Source organism: Thalassophryne amazonica, chromosome 2 (assembly GCF_902500255.1).
Source record: "Thalassophryne amazonica chromosome 2, fThaAma1.1, whole genome shotgun sequence".
Lineage (NCBI taxonomy): Eukaryota > Metazoa > Chordata > Actinopteri > Batrachoidiformes > Batrachoididae > Thalassophryne > Thalassophryne amazonica.
Genome location: NC_047104.1, coordinates 29,403,404 through 29,424,650, shown reverse-complemented (window position 1 = coordinate 29,424,650; position 21,247 = coordinate 29,403,404).

The following is a 21,247-nucleotide window of genomic DNA, read 5'->3' as shown; positions in this document are numbered from 1 at the left end:
GCGCATGGTGGATCGAACCTGTCCCAGCTGAGTCCATGTTTTGGCCAGATCTTTCTGTTGCACCAGGACCAAGAACTGAAACAGACTCAATTGCAATGAGGCAGGAAATGATAAATGACAGTTCCTTGTAATTATGCTGATGATTGTAATTGTGCTGATGAAACTGGAGGACGGTTTGCAGGTGCGGAAAGCCAGGTGAGCCAATGGAGCTGGTGGTGACTGTGGACACATCCGATGACAGAAAGATCTAAGTAGGATGCCACTGATTGATGCTGCAACCACAGGTGTAGATGGCAATCATCTCTACTGACAGAGAAAATACAAGAAGGAGGGTGAAACAATTAAAAGGAGCCAGACCTATTCCTCAGACCACAACAACACATGCATCTAAGCTCAATTCAGCTCAAGGCGAATGACGTGTCTGGAAGTGAGAGTGTGGGAGTGTATGCGTGAATCTGGATGTGATAGTGCAGATGTGTGATCTGGATGTGGTAGTGGAGGAGTGTGTGATACATGGACGGGAATGCACCCAACAGATTTTCTTGCCGAGAAGGTGCTGCAGAGAAAAAAAAGGTTGTTTGCTGTCCACACTGAACGCAAAACAGCGGAGAGGACACTGTGGGCACAAGGACGCAATGAGGTACTTTTGCATCATGATCCCCAAACTAGCTAGATTCTAGCCACAACTGGTTTCAGACCGTGACAATTCTCAGTCAAATCTGCATTTGATAGAAAACACTCCGATTTAACGCCCTCTCACACCTTGACAATTTAACCAGCGTATGTCGATGTATGAGAAATGCACCGAATATGTTGGATACATTAATGCAGCTGTCACACCTTGATGATTTATACAGCATATGCTGACAGCCCCATTTCCACCAAACTTTTTGGGTCGGTACTGCATGGTATGGTGTAGGTTGGAACGGTTAAGTCTGGCTTGTTTTGCATTTCCACCAGTGGTGGGCACAATTCAGACCGTTTTGGATAATCTCAGGATGATCATTTTTTCAGATGAATCCCACTGAAACTAACAGGTAAGAATTTATATTTATTATGTGTATTTTATTCTGCCAATCACTGCATTAATGGATGTATTTCATTGTTTAAGCCACAGGGTTCAAAGCGTGTAAAAAAGCGGCAGCTTTTAGCTCTTAAATGACGGTGTATCTAATACCGAGATAAACTGTGACTTCTAATACTGTGTTTTACTGCTTTTGAAAGATGATGACAGTGTTTGGGGTTTATTTTTTTATTCATTCAGTTTTCATGCATTCTTGTGTGTTTGTGATCCTTGAACTTACCCAGCAGCCCCTGCAGCACTTAAAGTGAAACTGGTTTATCAGAAGCCGGCAGTGTAATCTGATGTGGCCGCGTCCGAATCAGTACTAATAGTTATCGGTTATCTGCAATAAAGATACATTTTTAGCAGTTTAGCACTTTTCAGTTATCTGATTAATGGTTATTGGAGCTAACTTTTTGGTTCACTGTGCCCATCACTGGTTTCCACCACTGACAGAAACCTTTTGTTTGGAAAGTGGAACATATAAATATTGACAAGCACGGCATCGAGTGCACATATGCTGTCGCACGGTGTCTCTTCTCCACACGGAGGCCAAATACAGTAATTTAACATTTTATTTTATTTTACTTTATTTGCACAACTGGTCTCACAGCAAGGCATGATTCAGCAGCACAAAATATACATTAATCTATTTGTTCAAGATATTGTGACGAAGAGCTCCTCACTTTCGTCACGGCAGCACAAAGTCATTCTAAATCATTCCGTGATGGCTGCACGAAATTAAAACTGAAGCGCGGGGGGGTTGGTTATGGTTAGGGCGGGGGGAAGGAGTAGGATTAAGTTATGATTAAGGTTAGGGTTGGGGGTAGGAGTAGGGTTAGTAATAGTGAGTTTAAAAAAAAAATCACAAAAATTTGACTCATTTCGTGACAGGATGAAAAAAAAAAAACGTGAGACTGGGCTGCCCTGCATCAATAAAACAGTCAAATTCTGAAGAGACTTTCAAGTCCAGACTTAAGATGCACTTATTCTCCCTTTCATTTGCCTAGCATACTGGCATAGTATGCAACTATGCTTTTTACTCTTTTAATTCATTTTATTAGGAAACGGAGTGGGCCGCGGCCTCAACTTTATCTAAATTCTGGGTCTTTTAGTGAAGCTTTGGGCTAGTGGCTGGCAATCACCTTAGTATTTCTTCTGTTTTTCTTGTTGCTTAATGCTGACAAATTATACTGTATTTGTTGTCTTTCCGATGCCTGATTGTTTTTTTCTCTCTGTTTGAGGTGCGGCTCCATCCAGAGATGGGTGTGGTGTCTGTTTCTGAAACCCTCCTGTCCTACGCACTGGCAAAATGTGTTTCATGTATATTCATTTTGTAAATTGTTTTGTAAATTGTGTTGGTAACATGGCCCAAGCAGAGGGTCACCCCTTTGAGTCTGCTCTGCTTGAGGTTTCTTCCTTACATCATCAGAGGGAGTTTTTCCTAACCACGGTCGCCTGTGTGGTTAGACCTTACTTGTGTGAAGCGTCTTGAGGCAACTTTGTTGTGATTTGGCGCTATATAAATGAAAATAAATTAACTGACTCCAGTTTGAACTGTACTCTCTCTGTACCAGCATGTATGAATATACATTAAACACTAAATAATTCACACTAATAAAATGTGCAAGTAAATGCACAAATTAAAAAAATGTGCAGTAAAAAATATGTGCAAAGGAGAAACAGACAAACCGATTGAAGTTGTACATGAAGTATATGAATTAATGAGTTTTTTGGTAGGGATGAGTGAGTACACCACTATCTGTATCTGTATCTGTTCAACCATCTAAATTAACTGCATATGTATCTGTACTTGTAGTGGGCGTGGCCTAAACCAGAAGTGGGCGTGGTTTAATGCAAAATAACTAGGGCTTAAATCAGTACATTATTTTAAGTCTGAAATTGATATGGATTGATCAGAAGTTGCTATATTTATTGTTTATTTGAAAACTATTTAATAATAATAATAATAATAATACATTTTATTTATATTGCACTTTACATCTGTAAACAGATCTCAAAGTGCCAATTTTATTTACAGAACAGCCTCAAAACTGAGATTCAAATCAATGTTTTTGATCAAAAAAGTAAGAGAACTATTTACAGAACAAGTTTTTATGTACTCAGAACATGAATATTCTTAAGTTTATGAATGAATATTTACAGAACAGCCTCAGAATTGCGATTCAATGTTTTCTGATCACAATAGTAAAGGAACTATTTTATAGAACAAGTTTTTTTTTTTTTATAAACTCAGAACATGAATATGTTTTTGATCACAACAGTAAAGGAACTATTTTCCAGAACAAGTTTTGTTGTTGTTGTTGTTATAAACTCAGACCATGAATATTCTAAGTGTATGAATGAATAACAGAACAGCCTCAGAATTTACATTCAATGTTGTAGAAAATTATAAACTACTAAGTATGCATGAACAAGAGTTGTCATACTCAACACAACTTTCTTTTCTTTAATTTTATGATCAAACTGTGATTTTTTTCAATTATTTAATTATTTTTACTACCTAATGTACTTGGCATTTTTTTTCCACACAAAGTTAAACAGTATTGATTAAGGTGTGTTTGTGTGTGCAAGAGTGTCTGTGTGTGCATGTGTGTGACTGAGTGACTGTGTAAGAGGGAGAGAGAGAGGTTGTTCAACTGACCAATTTATTTTTTATGAACTGCAGTGAGAAAGTGTCAGATACTGCATGCAGCCATATTCAATACAAATATTAATATAGGCTACTTTGTGTGTTCAGCTATATGTGTGTAATTTCAGTCTGTTTGTGGCCCTGTGACAGACTGGCGTCCTGTCCTGGGTGTACCACGCCTCACGCCCTATGACTGCTGGGATAGGCTCCAGCTCCCCGCGACCCTTAATTGGACTAAGTGGTAGAAGATGAATGAATGAATGAATTTATTTTCATTTATATAGCATCAAATCACAACAGAGTTGTCTCAAGGCGCTTCACACAAGTAAGGTCTATAACAAGTAACACAGAGACAGAAATACTTAAAATAAACAAAACGCAAAATGTGTTTGTAAGTGTTGCATAAGTGTGTAAGTGGTCTGTAAGACTGTTTTTTAGTGATCTGTGTGAACTTGGTGATTCATGCAAACATCCAGTGATGGCAAACAGGGAAATAATATGTCAGCCTTGTTCACTGTATTCTACTCAAAATGCACCGTGTTCAGTTGGAGCAAAGTTTTCCAACTGACTTTATATCACCAACAAAGCGAAGAGCAAACAAACGGTTAAAAAAAATGACCGGAGTGGAGGCAATGACCGACACGACATGAGCCGTTTTCAGCTCTGTCTTGTCAAATGCACCGCATACGATACGAAACAAGTTCACCAAGTAACTTAAACAAACCGAAAAAGAGGTGAGCTGAAGAAAACTTAGGTAGAATCAAACCAAGCACAGAGAGAGAGAGAGAGAGATCCTGTCTCTGTGTGAGAGAAGCTGCAGACAGATGTGTCTGTGTTGGGAGGGGCGGGCACTGTGTGTGACCAATCACAGAGCGTGAAGACAGTGAGTTAGCCAATGAGAATTGATGAGTTTTATTTGTATCATGCTCGTGCTCATCAAAAATGCTTGATCAACCCTATTTTTTGGCAGGTTAAATTGTTCATCAGTGTGATGGCCTTTGGAAAGGAACTGTTCCTGTGTCTCATTGTTTTGATGTACAGATCTCTGTAATGTCGACCAGAGAGGAGGAGTTTAAACAGTGTGTTTCCAGGGTGTGAGGGATCTGTAGAGATGCTCCCAGCTTGCTTCCTAATCCAGTATTTGAATTCTTTACAGTATTCCAGCATTTACAGTATTTTCATTTTTTTTAATTACAAAACATTGTTTTTCTCTGTACTTTAGAAGTACAAATCACACACCAGTCAACTGTACCCTACACAGAAGATGAAGGTGGAAAATAGCACCGTAAGACACAGGTTATAATATCTTGTGACTGGCCCAAAGAAGAATAATCCTGTAAGCAGATAACAACAAAATACTTCAAATGTCAGTTAATGGAGCGATGGTACCTGACTATGGCAAATGTTTAATTGTATCTCTGATCATTCAAGCTTTGTCTAAATCCAAACAGTTCATGAGCAACATGAAAAGGTTGGATGCACGAAAAATGGGAAACAATTCTCCACCACCTGCACCCAGTCTGTGTGGAATCTCATTTATGCAACTTGAAAAATATAAAAATGAAAATCTGCAGTCAAACTGACAGCTAAGAATAAGTGCTAAATAATTGGCTTTAAAAGACCTCTTCAAAATCCATCTGCAAAAGCAAATCACATTCTCTGAGCTAAAACTGAAGCTCATGAGGATAAAAATGAGGAAGATGTGCATTAAAACTGAATTACAATAAGAGCAGTTAACGGTTATATTATTGATTCATAATTGTGGCTGATTGGCCATTTCATATTTGGATCCCTAAATCAAATAGGTTTGCTCTCTAAAAATAATAAGCACATAGTCTGCACTACCCAGGACCCCCTGTTCAAACGCTGAAAAGCTTACCATTGGCAAGTAACGCTATTCGGCAGTAGGCTTTTACCAGTACCAAATACAGTTCAGTGATTGTGACCTTTGACCTTCTGTCCCCAAAATCAATAGGCTTCTTTGTGTCATCATACCAACCACATATATCAAGTTTGGTGAAATTCAGGCAATTAGGAAAGAAATTACTGCACTCACAAGAATGTTACAAAATATGCTTAAGTGACATTGACTTTTGACCTGGTGACCCCAAAGACAATAGTTTTTTGGGGGGGTCACTATGCCTAACTCACATACAGTATCAAATTTGGTTAAGTTCAAGCAGTTAGGAAATAGGTTCCTGTACTCACAAGAATTTTACGATGTATCCTACAGTGACCTTGACCTTTGGCCTTTTTACCCCAAAGCCATTAGGCTTTTTGTGGTCACAATGACTGACATGTATCAAGTTTGGTCCAGAGAAATTCATCAAGATGATGACATGTTGGCCACAGTTCTGGTAAATGGCACAAAAACTGAAGCCTTTAATGGTCAATCAGGAACAAAGCAGGGCTGCAGCATCTGATCAAGGACAACGTGCCACCATTAATTGACAATGGATGGAAAGCTCTTCAATCTGAGCTGACTGAGATCCAAGAAAAAAATTACTACCACTGTTCCTGGACTTCCAGTATCCTAACAACAGCAACGTGTCATCCTTTCCAGAAGAAGGCCTTTAGAAAATCCTTGAAACTTTCAACAAAGCCAACACCAAGCTTGGCTTTCACATCAAACCTGAAGAAGGCAAAGAACCTGTATCAGCCTTCACCCAACATGGTACATCCAAAGTATCCAAACATGATCCACTTTCCACACAGTACCTGGGCAGCCATGTGTCATCAAACACTGAAATCAGTGACAAGATCTAGCACTGACTCAGGTGTGCAGGAACTGCTTTCAACTGGCGATGCAACTGTTTTCAACAATAGGGACATTTGACATGAGGCAAAAATCATCTACAAAAACCTTTCAAAAGAAATTTTGACCTTTGACATTTTGGCTCCAAAATCAATCGGCTTCTTGGGATCATCATGCTGAACACACATACCAAGGATGGTGACAATTAGGGAATAAGGAAAGAAGATTTTTATAAAGTGCACTCCAGTGACCTTGAACTATAACCTCCTGACATCAGACAGGAGGTTATAGATAGGACAGGAGGTAAATGCGCACAGCATTTATCATAAAGAGCAAAATGACAGGAGATGTGCAAGGGAGGACTGGCTTCTTGGGGTCACTCTACCCAACACACATACCAGGTTTGGTGACAATCAGGCAGTTATTGTGCCACAAGATTTTTACAGGGACCTTGACCTTTCAACTTCAAAATCAGTGTGCTTCTTCAATCAATCAATCAGTCAACTGTATTTATAAAGCACTTTAAAAAACAGCTACAGCTGAAACAGAGTGCTGTACACGAAAGGATATAAAAGCAGCAAGCCACAAAGTAGAAATAAGAAAAAACAGGCCCAAAAAATTAAAACTGAAACAAGTAAAATCAGTTAAAACAACCACAACAGATCAAGATCTCATTCAGGGTTAAAACCCTGTGCAAAAAAGTGGGTTTTAAGAAGAGGCCTGCTTGATGTGGAGCGGTACATCATTCCACATCTTTGGAGCCACAACAGAAAAAGCTCGGTCCCCTCTGAGCATGCTTGCACCTCCAGGAGGAGCTGATCAGCTGACCGGAGGTGGTGAGCAGGGGCGTGAAGATGAAGCAGCTCAGAGAGGTAGGGCGGGGCAAGGCCATTTAAAGAATGAATTCTAAAATGCGCAGGCAGCCAGTGGAGGGAAGCCAGGACAGGTGTAATGTGCACCAGTTCGCAGAAGGGCGGCAGCATTCTGAACTAGCTGGAGACGTGCAAGGGAGGACTGGCTAATACCATAATAAAGTGCATTACAGTAATCCAGCCAGGAGGTAATAAAAGCATGGATTGCTGTTTCAAAGTGCTGCTGTGCAAGAAATGGCTTAACCTTAGCAAGCTGCCTTAAGTGGAAGAAACTCGATCTGACTGCTGCACTGATTTGGTGGTCCAGTTTAAAATCGTTGTCCATCTTAAAACCCAAGTTTGTGACAGTACATTTTGAAAAGGCTGACATAAGGCCCCAGATCAACAGGTGAGGAAAAACAGGAGCTGCTAGGGCCAAAAACAATCACCAGAGTAACTTGCAGAGTAACTTTTCTGAGACCTCCTGCTTAAAACCCAAAAAGTCAGGACTGTTTTTCTTCGGTCGCTATGTATAAAGTAGGTTTGGTGAAAATCAGCTCAGTTCACAATTCTAATGTCAGATGGATGAGTGACTGACTGATTGACTAACTCCTTGCACATGGTGATGTCCAGCCCACTGGCTGTGCTGTGGGATTAATAAGAAATCCCTGACTCCTCATGTGTGGTTTGTTGAGTTTTTGAGGAACATATTTGTGTAAAACACAGCAGAAGTGTTGAATACTAATGTTGTCTCTCGCGGTTCGACCATCTGTTGGGTTTTTTCTAATTATTAGCTGTACAGAATCAACAATACCATTCATAAAGGGGCACGACATACTTCTTCCAAGTCAGAGTCAGCGAAATGCTTGGTTATTGCTGGCAATAAACTCAGGTTTTCTGCAATTAAGTAGCGAAGCGGTGGGCATCTGAGACACTTTAGGTGTATTTATGCAGGAATATCTGCGCAGTTAAAATCATTTAATCTCATAATCCCAGCTGTAAAAACATAAAGAGCAAAATGACAGAAGAACATACACGCTCGCCCTTTAAGGCAGAAAAAAAGGATGGAAGAGAAAAAATAAAAGTCTAATCTCTTATCACAGAAATCCAGAAATGGCTAGAAAACTATATTCTGAAGAGGAGATAGATATCAACAGGTCTACTGCCATTTTTCCTCCTGCATTTCTGCAGCAGAAGAATGCCCTGAAGCACCCTCTGACCCGGGAGTCCGTATCTGACAGTGTAGCTTCCGCGGATCTGCGATGGAAGTCATGATGAAGAGGAGGAGGGAGAAAGGGCATCTACAAGGAGCTTGCACTGAGTTTAAGCATTTTCTTCTCCACATGCTCACTGACTCCGAGGACGAGCCACCAGAATCCACATCTTGCCTGAAATAGCAGGAGAGCAGAATGCATTTCAAAGTGAGAATAAATCGCCGAGTCATCGGCACGTTGTCGGTTCCTGTGTGCTGCCTGCACTGATTTGTTACACTTTGTGACTTGTTTTTTGAAAATATAACTTTTATGAGCTGGTGATTATCGTGTTCCGGGTATATTGATTGATGAATTGTCCAGTCTTCAGCACGCTGAGGAGGCTGTGGTTTGACGTTAAATATGCTGCTACAGTTTTTAGAATTTCAAACTGCTGTCAATAGTGTCACCATGACAACAGAAAAATCCATCGAATCAATTATTATTCCAAGCTGTGCATGCCCACAGACTGTGGCTCAACAAAAAGTATTACACTGTGCGCCCTGTATTGATTGTTTGGCAAGTTTGCCATGAAGACACTCCCATGGTCAAAAAATGATTTTGCTATCAGTCATCTTTTATGGTTCAGAGAACTGACAGAAAGAAAGAAAAGAAAAAAGGAAACATGGTATCAGAAGTGATGACAGGAGCAAGTATTGGGGAGTAACTAGTAAATCATTAAATTCACTCATTTATTCATTTTCTGAACCTGCTTATTCCATTTAAGGGTCAGGGGGAGTGTAATTAAATTAGAAAATAAATGTAATGGGAATGTGTTACAGTCACTGACAAAAAAAACCAAACATAATTTTTTATTCATTCAACCAGATTAGTCCCATTAAGATCAAAATCTCTTTTCTTTTCAAAAACAAGGGAGACCTGGAGAGTTGGAAAGTTTCCATTTCACCTAACCTGCATGTCATTAAATGTGGGAAGAAGCCGGAGCACCCGGACAAAACCCATGCAAACACAGGGAGAACATGCAAACTCCACACAGAAAGGCCACAGGTGGGAATCAATCCCATGATGTTCTTGCTGTGAGGCAACAGTGCTAATCGCTAAGCCACAGTACTGTGCCACAAAATTACAGTTGCTCATTTCATTTGGATATAATCCTAAAAAACTGCAGTAATTCATTTGGCCTTTATTTATTTATTTATTTTTTTGCATCTTTGATGTGCAGGAATGGCATATTTCTGGAGAACGTAGGTCACCAAAATCCATTGAAACAAATGTGATTGGTCCTTATTTTGAATTTGCATCGCCACAGCCTGTCTGCTAAGGTTACTATCTTACTGGGCTGCGACTGTTGGAGAGCAATTAGAGATATGAAATAGCGACCAAATATATGAAAGAGCGACAGTTTTAAAGTTGAACTGTTATCACACTGAAGTGGCCACTTGCAGCTGAAACGATCACGTTTCAGCTCTTCCCTTACCAAAAAATAGTACTGATAAGTATATAAAAAGTAAACTGGAAGTATACTTGAAACATACTTGCATGTACTACTTTTTGGTAAGGGTTATTATCCTGCTCTATCCATGTGAGTTCACTGTGGAAATTCCCCTGACTGTACACAGCTAGGACAAAATAAAACAAAATAAAAGAGTAAAATAATAATAAAAATAATAATAATAATAAAGCCTAGCATAGTTCCATGGGGGGGTCAGGGGAGACTACAACAAAAGTGTGGATAGCACACTCACCGACTTGCAGAATGATGTCCCTGCTGGATCTATTGTCCTCTCCTTCATGTCCAGTATATAAACCCAGCTTACATGATTGTTTTGTCCACACCTCAGAGATATGCATGCAGCAGTTGTTCACGTGCTGGACCAGCCTCTTCTCTGTGACGTGATCATGTCCAGCAGAACTTCAGGGCTTTGCGTCCATTGATTTGATTTGTCCTATTCAGCAATTACACTGTAAATCCCTTTGGCTGTTCATGTGATATTTTCAGTCAGGCTATCCATGGCAGATCCAGTGTAGATCGATAATCTGGCATGCACCGTGTGTGATGTTCTCCTCCTCTGTCTTCCTGCATTTTGGCTCTCATGGATAGATAACTTCACATTTCCAAGGCACAGCATTTATCAGACAGATTTTCCCAGTTTAAAGACACATATATGTGCTGTGGGAGATGGATTTGAATAGAGTGTGCCATTTTAATGAAAGAATGATGTCATATTTCCTCACTGATCATGTGTCATCCTCACAGCGAGCACATCAAACAAGTTCCACTGTACATCCTCAGAGAGAGAGAGAGAGAGAGAGAGAGAGCAATCCAGATGAAAAAAGATTAAAAATGACATAGCTCTGTGTGATATGGAACAATTCTGTCCATTCTCTGCACCTGCAGAATTGTGCTCCTCAATTAAAAAAAAACTAATAATAAAATTAACAAACATTAAATGCACAAGTCCAGAAAGCTCAAACGGGAGTCCTAAAGCCTGCTGCAGCTGCGGTCAGGTTGGCAGAAACTCAGCCACTTCCATAAGCAGCTGTTCCTCTCCCATCATCTCTGATATTTTGGCGTGCACCCCAGCAGTTTGTGCATGTGGCCCATTCCTGTCACATTTCTCTTTATGAATCTCACATGTTAGGAGTCCCAGCAAGTGCATTCAAACACCAGTGATGGCTTTAGTATGGGGCCATTATTGTAGCAAAAGTATTTGCGAAAGTGTATTTTGATCTGTGTGTGTCTACGTGTAAACAGGTCCACAAATGCATATAGCAATCTGTGTGTGTGCGCATTTTGGTCTCTGTGTGTGTGTAAACAGATCCACAAATGCATATAGCAATCTGTGTGTGCGTAAAAGTATTTGCAAATGCACATTTTGATCTGTGTGTGTGTGTAAACAGATCCACAAATGCGTATAGCAATCTGTTTGTGCATATTTTGATCTGTGTGTGTGTAAACAGATCCACAAATGTGTATAACAATCTGTGTGTGCATATTTTGATCTGTGCGTATGTATCCGTGTGTCTGTGAAAATCGGGCCACTCGATTGGATGTGTTCTTACACGTGACTTTTGCTATAGTTCTGCCGCATTAGATCTGTAAATGCGTGCAGCGATTTGTGTGTGTGTGGGTGGAGACTTGTCTGTGTGCCTCCACTAGAGGGTGCAAGCACCAGTGACATCACTCATCACTGTCGTTTTAAGCCTGGCTGGTCCCTCGAAGAGATAAGAGATCAAAATACACATTTGCAAATACTATTCCTACAAACGGCCCTATAAATGTCCAAAAGACAAATGTCGGGCTGGAAAAGACGAGACAATTTTCCAAGTCAACGATGCAAAACAGTGTGTTGTTTATGCTGGACACACAGCATAAAAAAACACACTGCTTTGTTTCCGCCCCTGAGACCATCCACCAATCACAGATGGGGACTCTTTGAACAGTTCATGAAGACACAAAGCTTGCAATGCACTGCGAGGGAAGAGCACCACCCAGTGAACGTCATGCAAAATCAAATGATCTTCCTCGTGACTGCCGTCTGCAAGAACATCTGTGCAGTTTTGTGTGAGATTCACAGCCATTCACCATCCCTCGCCTCAATCACAGGGTGCCATCCGCACCTTGCTTGATTTTTGAACAGACCAAAAAATTTGCATAATAAACTTCCTCATCAAATCGTCAGGCAGGTGCCTTGTACCCCTCACCATGTAATCTCTCTGGCTCAGAACATGCGCAACACCTGGTACAACTTTTGAGTGGCCGACACACACTTTTCCTTTTATATGATCGGAGAGGAACAGCACTTCAGGAAGTTGTCAAATGAGTGCAGCTGTCTCCATCCCACCGCCTCTGCAGCCGGCCGGCACCTGCTCGCCATGTGTCAATAGGATGCGTCCGTGGCCGGACAGTATGCATCCAGCCCACTCTTGAACCCGATTCATTGTATTTACCTCTATTTATGTATTTATTTGCTTGTTTGTTTGTTTTATTTTCTGAGGACAGATGGAAATTAAGGTTAATGCTCCTAGTCGGCACACACCAGACATACCTGGGCATCCCTGCACGTGTGTGAGCGGGCTGGATGTGTCCTGTCTGGCCACATAGAAGCTGCAGAACCAGATTAATTCTGTTTACCTCTAATTATTTATGTATTTATTTTTCTGAATACAGGGCTGGACACACGAGCTGCACATATCAGATTCAGTACTTTTACCTGTATTTATTTATTTAGTTATTTGTTATGGTTTGCACTGCTAAGTAGGTTAGATTTGGACCCCGAGATGCAGGTAGCCAAGACACAACGGGGAAGTGCAAAACCAGAGGTATTTAACATTCCCAAAAGGAGGCAGTGATCCAATAATGACTCCAATGTCCAAATCCCAAAAATTCAAAATGATATTGACGCCAGTGTCCAAATCCCAAAAAATGCAAACAATGTCCATTGTGAAGCGGACAATAAGCTTGAAAGGGAAAAACCCAAAATCTTTTAAAAGGCAAAACAAAGTGAATATCCAAAATCTTAAAAATAACTAAATGAACAACGAACAAAGTGTCCAAAAGAGACACAATTACTGACAAGCTAAGAGGACCAACGGTGCATAACTAGAAATAACTTTAATGTCCAGACTGGAATAACACAGACAAGAATTGAACTAATCGATTCGCAACTAACAGAAACAAAGATGTGGCTTATATAACAGACAAAACTGATTACACACAGGTATGGACATAATGACCGGACCAATTGGGGCACGTGGGAGAATTCAATGAGTGCACAAAATAAGAAATAAACGGACAGCCCGAGTGGAACAACATAAAACCTGAACATAAATTAATACAGGAGAACTGCAGACATACAAAAATGCTGGGAACAAAATAAAAGACAACAGCACCAGGAAGGAATACACTATGTGAACGAAGGGCAGGGCCCTCACATGACAGCTGCCAGCATGCCGCGCTCAGCTGTCTGACACCCGGGCACGGCTGGACCAGAAGCAACCAGAGAAAGTCTAACATATTAAATGCTGAACAGCAGATAGGATCAACATAAAGTTTGACATAAGATAACCCGAAACCAGGGGAGACATAACCAGAGCATGAACCAAGATGGACATGAGATAGATTGTGTGGGGGCGGGGCCCCTTGAGACCCGGGGGAACAGACAGGCGCCACCCACGGCTGACTGGAACATGGTCACCATACGGGCGAAGGAGACGAGAAGGGTAGGAAAATCACCACACACGCACGACACACTCACACTCATATCGACAACAATGGGAGGACACAGCGGGACAGGAAGGCCATGGGGATGAAAAATTATACAAAAATAACCTCAAAACACCCCAAGTGAACCGAACCCCAACAGTTATTTATTTTTCTGAGGACAGAAGTGGAAACTCAGTTTAATGCTCCTACTTGGCGCACACCAGTCGTGCATGCGCTTGAGTGGGCTGGGTCATGTCCTGTCCTGCCACAGGGGAACTGTGTCATGTAATGGAACTAAGTTTTACGGTGGAGGCATGGTGGATTAGTGGTTAGCACTGTTGCCTCACAGCAAGAAGGTCATGGGATGGATTCCCACCTGTGGCCTTTCTGTGTGGAGTTTGCATGTTCTCTCTGTGTTTGCGTGGGTTTCCTTCAGGTGCTCACATTTAAAGACATGCAAGTTAGGTGAATTGGAAACATTATAATTGTCCAGGTCTCACTTGCAAAAGAGATCTTGAGCTCAGTGGGACTAACCAGGTTAAATAAAGGTTAAATTAAATATGTGTGGCCCACTTGTGAATGCACACTCCACCTGTGCACACACGCTGGATGTATCCTGTCAGACCATAGGTTATTTTTCTCAGGACCGCAGCAGACATAAGACTAATGCTGCTGGGCTCATGACAACTCCTGTGCATGCAGGGACAGTGAGCTACACCTGTGTGGAGAATGTGAACAAGGCGATGGGGATTTATTGTTTTTATTTTCTTTGTGAGGACATCAATGGATGTTGAGGGACACAGCTCATGGACATCATTCTGTAAGTCCGTGAGAGGTTGTTCACAATTTTCTCCTTGTTTATTTATTATTATTTATTTTATTATTATTTACAGTGTATTTTCTCCCTAAAGTTAGGAGAATTTTCACAGGTTCTTTCACATAATAACAATGTAATAGACCACATCCATCCAGAGCACTGTGTGCTCAAACGTGTCCTCATCACAGCTACATCAGTGCCACTCGACGTTCGTGTATGTGCCTCACGCCATGTCAGTGGCTCTTTCTTGTGCAGTATGTATACAGACTGATCGAGATTTGTGGCCATATTTTCGCTGCCAGTCCGGGCAGGTTCAGTGGACAGTCGGCCGCCATGCATGGAAGTCTCAGGAGGACCAATTCAGTGAGATTCCACATGAGAAAGTTATCTTTTTGCCTGTTTTCACTCGATTTTGTGTCTCTGCCTCCACTCCACCAGTTGCACCCCAGTGAGATACTAGCCTAAGCAACCTCTGATTCAGTGTTGCTAATTTAATGACTTTATCAAGGGATTTAGTTACTTTTTGACCTTCTCTAGTGATGGAAACTCCTATCTGCTTACTTGCACTAAATCGGCGACTTTGATTCATTACAAACTGGTCAGTTATGTAATGAGATTGTTTGCAAAATTGTTGCTCAGGGCACACAAAAGAGGGGGACACTGGGAGAAGCAGGGGTTCTCTGCAGATGACCATGCCATCTTAATTCAAGTTATATTGAAAAACTTTTGATAAAGGTTTGGGGGCAGTGTGGCTATTTTGTTTCTCAACGCACACTGCTACTGCCTGAAATGCAGTGGTCCCTCGCTAACGCGGTTCACCTTTTGTGGCCTCGTAGTTTTGCTGTTTTTTTAGTCCAATTTTGCATGCTTTTTAAATTTTTTTTTACAGCGCATTGTGTTCTGCATCCTCATCAAGCAGGCCGGTCGCGGCACCGCGAAGGAACAGCACGCGCATTGTGTTCTGCGTGTCTGTTTATAAGAGTCTTCTCACCCAGAAGAAAAAAGAGTGCCAACAACTACCCATAACTGTGTTCTTCACTCGGAAAAAGACACCTGCACCGAGGTGTCACTCAGTGGAAAAAGACACGACAGTGGAGCAGTGCCAGGACGCAGAGGCGCGGTCAGCGGAACTGTGAAATACTGGTCAGTCACTATTAATAATTTCTTATGTGTCCAACCTCGTAGGTTGATCATTAAAATTAAATTCATTAGTTCTAAAAGCCATCATAATTATCTATAGGTAAACATTCTATTTTTGTTTCTCAACCAAATGTTTGGTCCTGAAAACAGGTTGGTCTTATTTTTCTACTAAGGTTTGAACTTTGAGAGTGTTTACACACGAGAGAAAAGTGAGAAAATGTTAATGCCTGTTTGAGAAAAGTGTATAAAGTGTATAGTGAGGGGTTTTACAGCCTTAAAACATCTATAATAATTGTAAAAAATAATGCTGACTACTTCACGGATTTCGCCTATTGCGGGTTATTTTTAGAACGTAACTCCCGCAATAAATGAGGGACCACTGTATTGTGAAGAATTGTATAGTTTGGGGTCTTGGTGTTTTCTGTCTTACTGTATGGTTGTTGGTTGGGACCAGACCTCTTTGAATGATCCTGGAGTACCACTGGAACTAATTTGTCTCAAATGAGTAGTTATTTATGTGACCTCAGCACACAGGTTCCTCAGTGCTGAGGATCCCATCAAATGGAAAAGACCAAGGACCCCTATTTCTCCTGGCTATGACATAAAGATGGCGCCTTCTGGATCTGGGGATGTACCGGTTGTGTGTGATCCAGGTTCCAAGGTGGTTTGGTAGTGTGGTGGATGTGATGAAGCACAGCAGCAGCCCATACTCCCCAACCTGACCTGAGAGCGAATGTGATGCACTGAAAAGTGTATCTTATGCACTGTTCCATATTGTTCTCCATTTACAATTACGGAAATGCTATTTTAAAAATGTTGTAAGCACTATAATTTAAGGTTATTAGGTGTGCCAGTTAATTGCTAATTGTACATAGTTTTATATGTGACTCAAAACCCATGTATTTACAATAACTAGGATAAATATGTAAGCACACGCTGTGAAGAACTTTCAATAAATGTTGCATAGCATAAGTTAGCATAACTCAGATTTCAAAGTGTTTATTCAGAATCATCAAATTAATAACAGCTGTAGTTTTGAATAGGAAGCAGCTCGTCTCACTTTTAGTCATCAACTCACAGCCAATAGGAAACTTGCATGTTCTTTAAAAAAGGTTAGTTCTAACTCACCTGATGGTTATTTGGAGATGTATGGCTGGACCAATTGTCTGCCTGGGTGGTTGCCATATAGGACCCAAGGTAGTTCCATGTTGTTTTGGATGTGACTAAGCGCTGCACCATTGCATGTTCCCAGATTTGAGTAATGCACTACTCTGATGTTTGCAACATACACTACACTCCACCAAAGACTATGCTAATGTTCTTATATAACATAACACAACATTATCACTATGGATTAAATCTTTAACTTTTTCTTGTCTTCTGACACTTTATTGTACAACTAAGTCAGACCACAGGACCATTCGTGCTGGTGCCTATATCCAGATACCATAGTGTGAAACAAACAAGCATCTGCAACTCCTCCTGATGCCAGTCAACTGCAGGTTAATTCCCCAACCGAGGTTGGTACCCATTTACTGCTGAGTGGAATGGGACAATAGCCTAAAGCACATACCTGGATTTGAACATCTGTATATTTAGGGAGTCCACATACTGTCCCAAAGAACCACCTACTCTATAAGATGCTAGTATGGATGTGAAAATTCTGTTTTGCAAACATGATTTGATCACATTCAGTAAATGTGCCAAACATCCTGGCTTCTTGTGGTGGTGAACCAGGACTTTTTTAAATAGTGTTGAGGTAAAAAATACCGTCACACTTTTACTGCAGTTTTTTTTTCATTTTAACAGGAGGATGCTTTGCTGCCAAGACGAAGATCAATGTGAGTGAACAATGAGTCAGAAGATATTATCGAGGAAGAAGAGGCGGACAGATGCAGGAAGAGAACAAAGGAGTCAGCTGATAGCAGAAGGTTAAAGCTGAATCAGACAAAGTAACCTTGATGAGCAGAAACCATCTCTGGATGTCTAAATAAAAACAGCTTACGATGTTCGTATGTGTCTTAGCTTTTCCAGTACAATATATTTACATCACAAATGAAATGGACACAAGGGAGAAGAGATAGAATCCAAGCCTTTGCCAAGGATCTATTTCAGCTCAGGTCCAACCTGTCCAGTAAGACTGATTAATATCAGTTTCTCTGCTTTATAGAGATCTGGTAACAATCCAACAAGCTTACATGCATAAAGTGAATCTCATTGCTGTGAAGTATAGACCTGTCTATTTTTTTTTTTTCAGTAAATTTACAAAAATCAATGGTAATCAATCAAACATAATAGTCAAAGTGTTGACAAAGTATCACATTCAGTTTCATACAGCTAATGCACACTTTATCCACAGGATTAGTTTTCTGAATATTTTTGCATCATCACACTTGGGCACACATAATAAACTTAATCAATCAAATATACAACCCAATTTCAATGACGTTGGGATTTTATGTAAAATGTAAATAAAAAAACAATACAATGATTTGCAAATCATCTTCAACCTATATTCAATTGAATACACCACAAAGACAAGATATTTAATGTTCAAACATAAACGTTATTGTTTTTGTGCAAATATTTGCTAATTTTGAAATGGATGCCTGCAACACATTTCAAAAAAGCTGGGACAGTGGTATGTTTACCACTGTGTTACATCACCTTTCCTTCTAATAACACTCAATAAACATAAGTTATATGTCCCAATAAGTTGGGATGGGGCAAGCAACAAAAGACTGGGAAAGTTGATCAATGCTCAAAGAACACCTAATTGGAAACAGATCATGATTGGGTATAAAAGGAGCATCCCCAAAAGGCTCAGCCATTCACAAGCAAAGATGGGGTGAGGATCACCACTTTGTGAACTGCATGAAAAAATAGTCCAACAGTTTAAGAACAATGTTTCTCAATGTTCAACTGCAAGGAATTTAGGGATTCCATCATCTACAGTCCATAATATAATCAGAAGATTCAGAGAATCTTTCTGACTTTCTACACGTAAGCAGCAAGGCTGAAAACCAACATCGAATGCCCATGACCTTCGATCCCTCAGGCGGCACTGCATTAAAAACTGGCATCATTGTGTAAAGGATCTTACTGCATGGGCTCAGGAACACTTCAGAAAACCATTGTCAGTGTTGGGAAAGTGTAGGAACACGGACCCACAACAGGGGGCGCAAATGAACGGACAATGGAGTAAGTCGAAATAACAACGCTTTACTGTTGTGAAGGTGCACAACGAATACAACCAATTACAGAATTGGACAAAAGTCAATACACAAAGGTGTCGTGTGGGCAGGCTCGAAGATAGGAGACGCCTCTCCAAGGTAAGACCGGAACCACACGGCTTCCTCCGCCACAGGTCCCCGGGTATACTGGAGCCGCCAAGTCCCGAACTCCCAGGTGGCCACTGCCTCCGCGTGTCGGACCTGGTACTGCTGGCGAGGGAAAAAGTACAGTTAGATGGGGGCGCGTTTGCACCCAGAACTTCGAACGGCAGGAAAGGTACCTCCACCTCTCGTTGGAACAGTAACCAATAACTAGCTCAGTCAATACTGTGTACTCAGTAGGCTTTGATATGTTACCTTCTCTGGTAGAAACGATATCTCGGCAATGAGGTGGAGATGCCGTCCTGCTGATATACCCCACGGATGATTGCCGTCAGCTGTCTCAGGTGATGGGTGACAGCTGTCACCGAGGCTGCTCCCGTGAGGCGGCGGCGCCCTCTGGTGCCTGGAGCCCGCACTCCAGGCAGGGCGCCCTCTGGTGGTGGCGGGCCAGCAGTACCTCCTCTTCAGCGGCCCACACAACAGTCAGTTAACACAGTCCGTCGCTACATCTACAAGTGCAAGTTAAAACTCTACCATACAAAGCAAAAGCCATACATCAACAACATCTAGAAATGCTGCTGCCTTCTCTGGGCCTGAGCTCATTTGAAAATGGACAGACGCGAAGTGGAAAAGTGTGCTATAGTCTGATGAGTCCACATTTCAAATTGTTTTTGGAAATTATGGACGTCGTGTCCTCCGGACAAAAGAGGAAAAAGACCATCCAGATTGTTACCAGGGCAAAGTTCAAAAGCCAGCATCTGTGATGGTATGGGGGTGTATTAATGCCCATGGCATGGGCAACTTACACATCTGTGATGACACCATCAATGCTGAAAGGTACATCCAAGTTTTAGAGCAACACATGCTGCCATCCAAACAACGTCTTTTTCAGGGACGCCCCTGCTTATTTCAGCAAGACAATGCCAAGCCACATTCTGCATGTGTTACAACAGCGTGGCTTCGCAGTAAAAGAGTGCGGGTACTAGACTGGCCTGCCTGCAGTCCAGACCTGTCGCCCATTGAAAATGTGTGGTGCATTATGTAGAGCAAAATATGACAATGGAGACCCTGGACTGTTGAGCAACTGCAGTCATACATCAAGCAAGAATGGGAAAGAATTCCACCTACAAAGCTTCAACAATTAGTGTCCTCAGTTCCCAGACACTTATTGAGTGATGTTAGCAGGAAAGGTGATGTAACACAGTGGTAAACATACCACTGTCACAGCTTTTTTGAAATGTGTTGCAAGCATCCATTTCAAAATGGGCAAATATTTGCACAATAACAATAAAGTTTAACAGTTTGAACTGTAAATATCTTGTCTTTGTGGTGTATTCAACTGAATATAGGTTGAAGAGGATTTGCAAATCATTGTATCCTGTTTTTCGGAGTTGGGTCGCGGGGGCAGCAGCTCAAGCAAAGCCGCCCAGACCTCCCGATCCACACACACCTCCCCCAGCTCCTCCGGGGGAACCCCAAGGCATTCCCAAGCCAGCCGAGAGATAGAAGAAAATGGATGGATGGATGTATCCTGTTTTTATTTATATTTTACACAACTTCCCAACTTCATTGGAATTGAGGTTGTATTTTTGGCATACCAGGTTTATCAGGAAACAGAAAACACTAAGATCTGTTTTTTGGGCAGAGTTAGACTCCGGTGTTAACAAGGTTGGAAAACATTCCCAAAGACTCAAGTCATCAAAGGAATGGGAATCTTTAAATTAGATTTTCAAATTGTGCAGCCTTTCATTGAAAATCACAGCAACACTGAAGAGGAAACATATAGGTGCAATTCTGCATCATGGACCACCAAAAAAACTGGAGAAAGCACTATAAATATTGTCAGATCACATTCATTAATATTAAATTCAATTAACACATTCTCACTCCCAACTCATCACATTTTTACACTTGGTCAGTGCCATTTTCTATCATGATGTGATGAGTTGTTGTGGACCCATGTTGCATCAATTAGTGACAAGTGGGTAGACGCGTTTCTTGACAGTACCATTATTTCTACCATTAAGATTCTGGAGACTAGAGACTATTAAATGTTTATTCCGTTGACATAAACTTTTACAAATAAAAAACTTTGGAGCTGGTTGCATTCCTGCCAGCACTTGGATCTTGCCATGAGAAGATTTCAGATGTAGAGCCTACCTCCCAGCATCAGACAGGGACCAACTGTTGGCAGTGGAGTGGAGGAGGGCATTGTG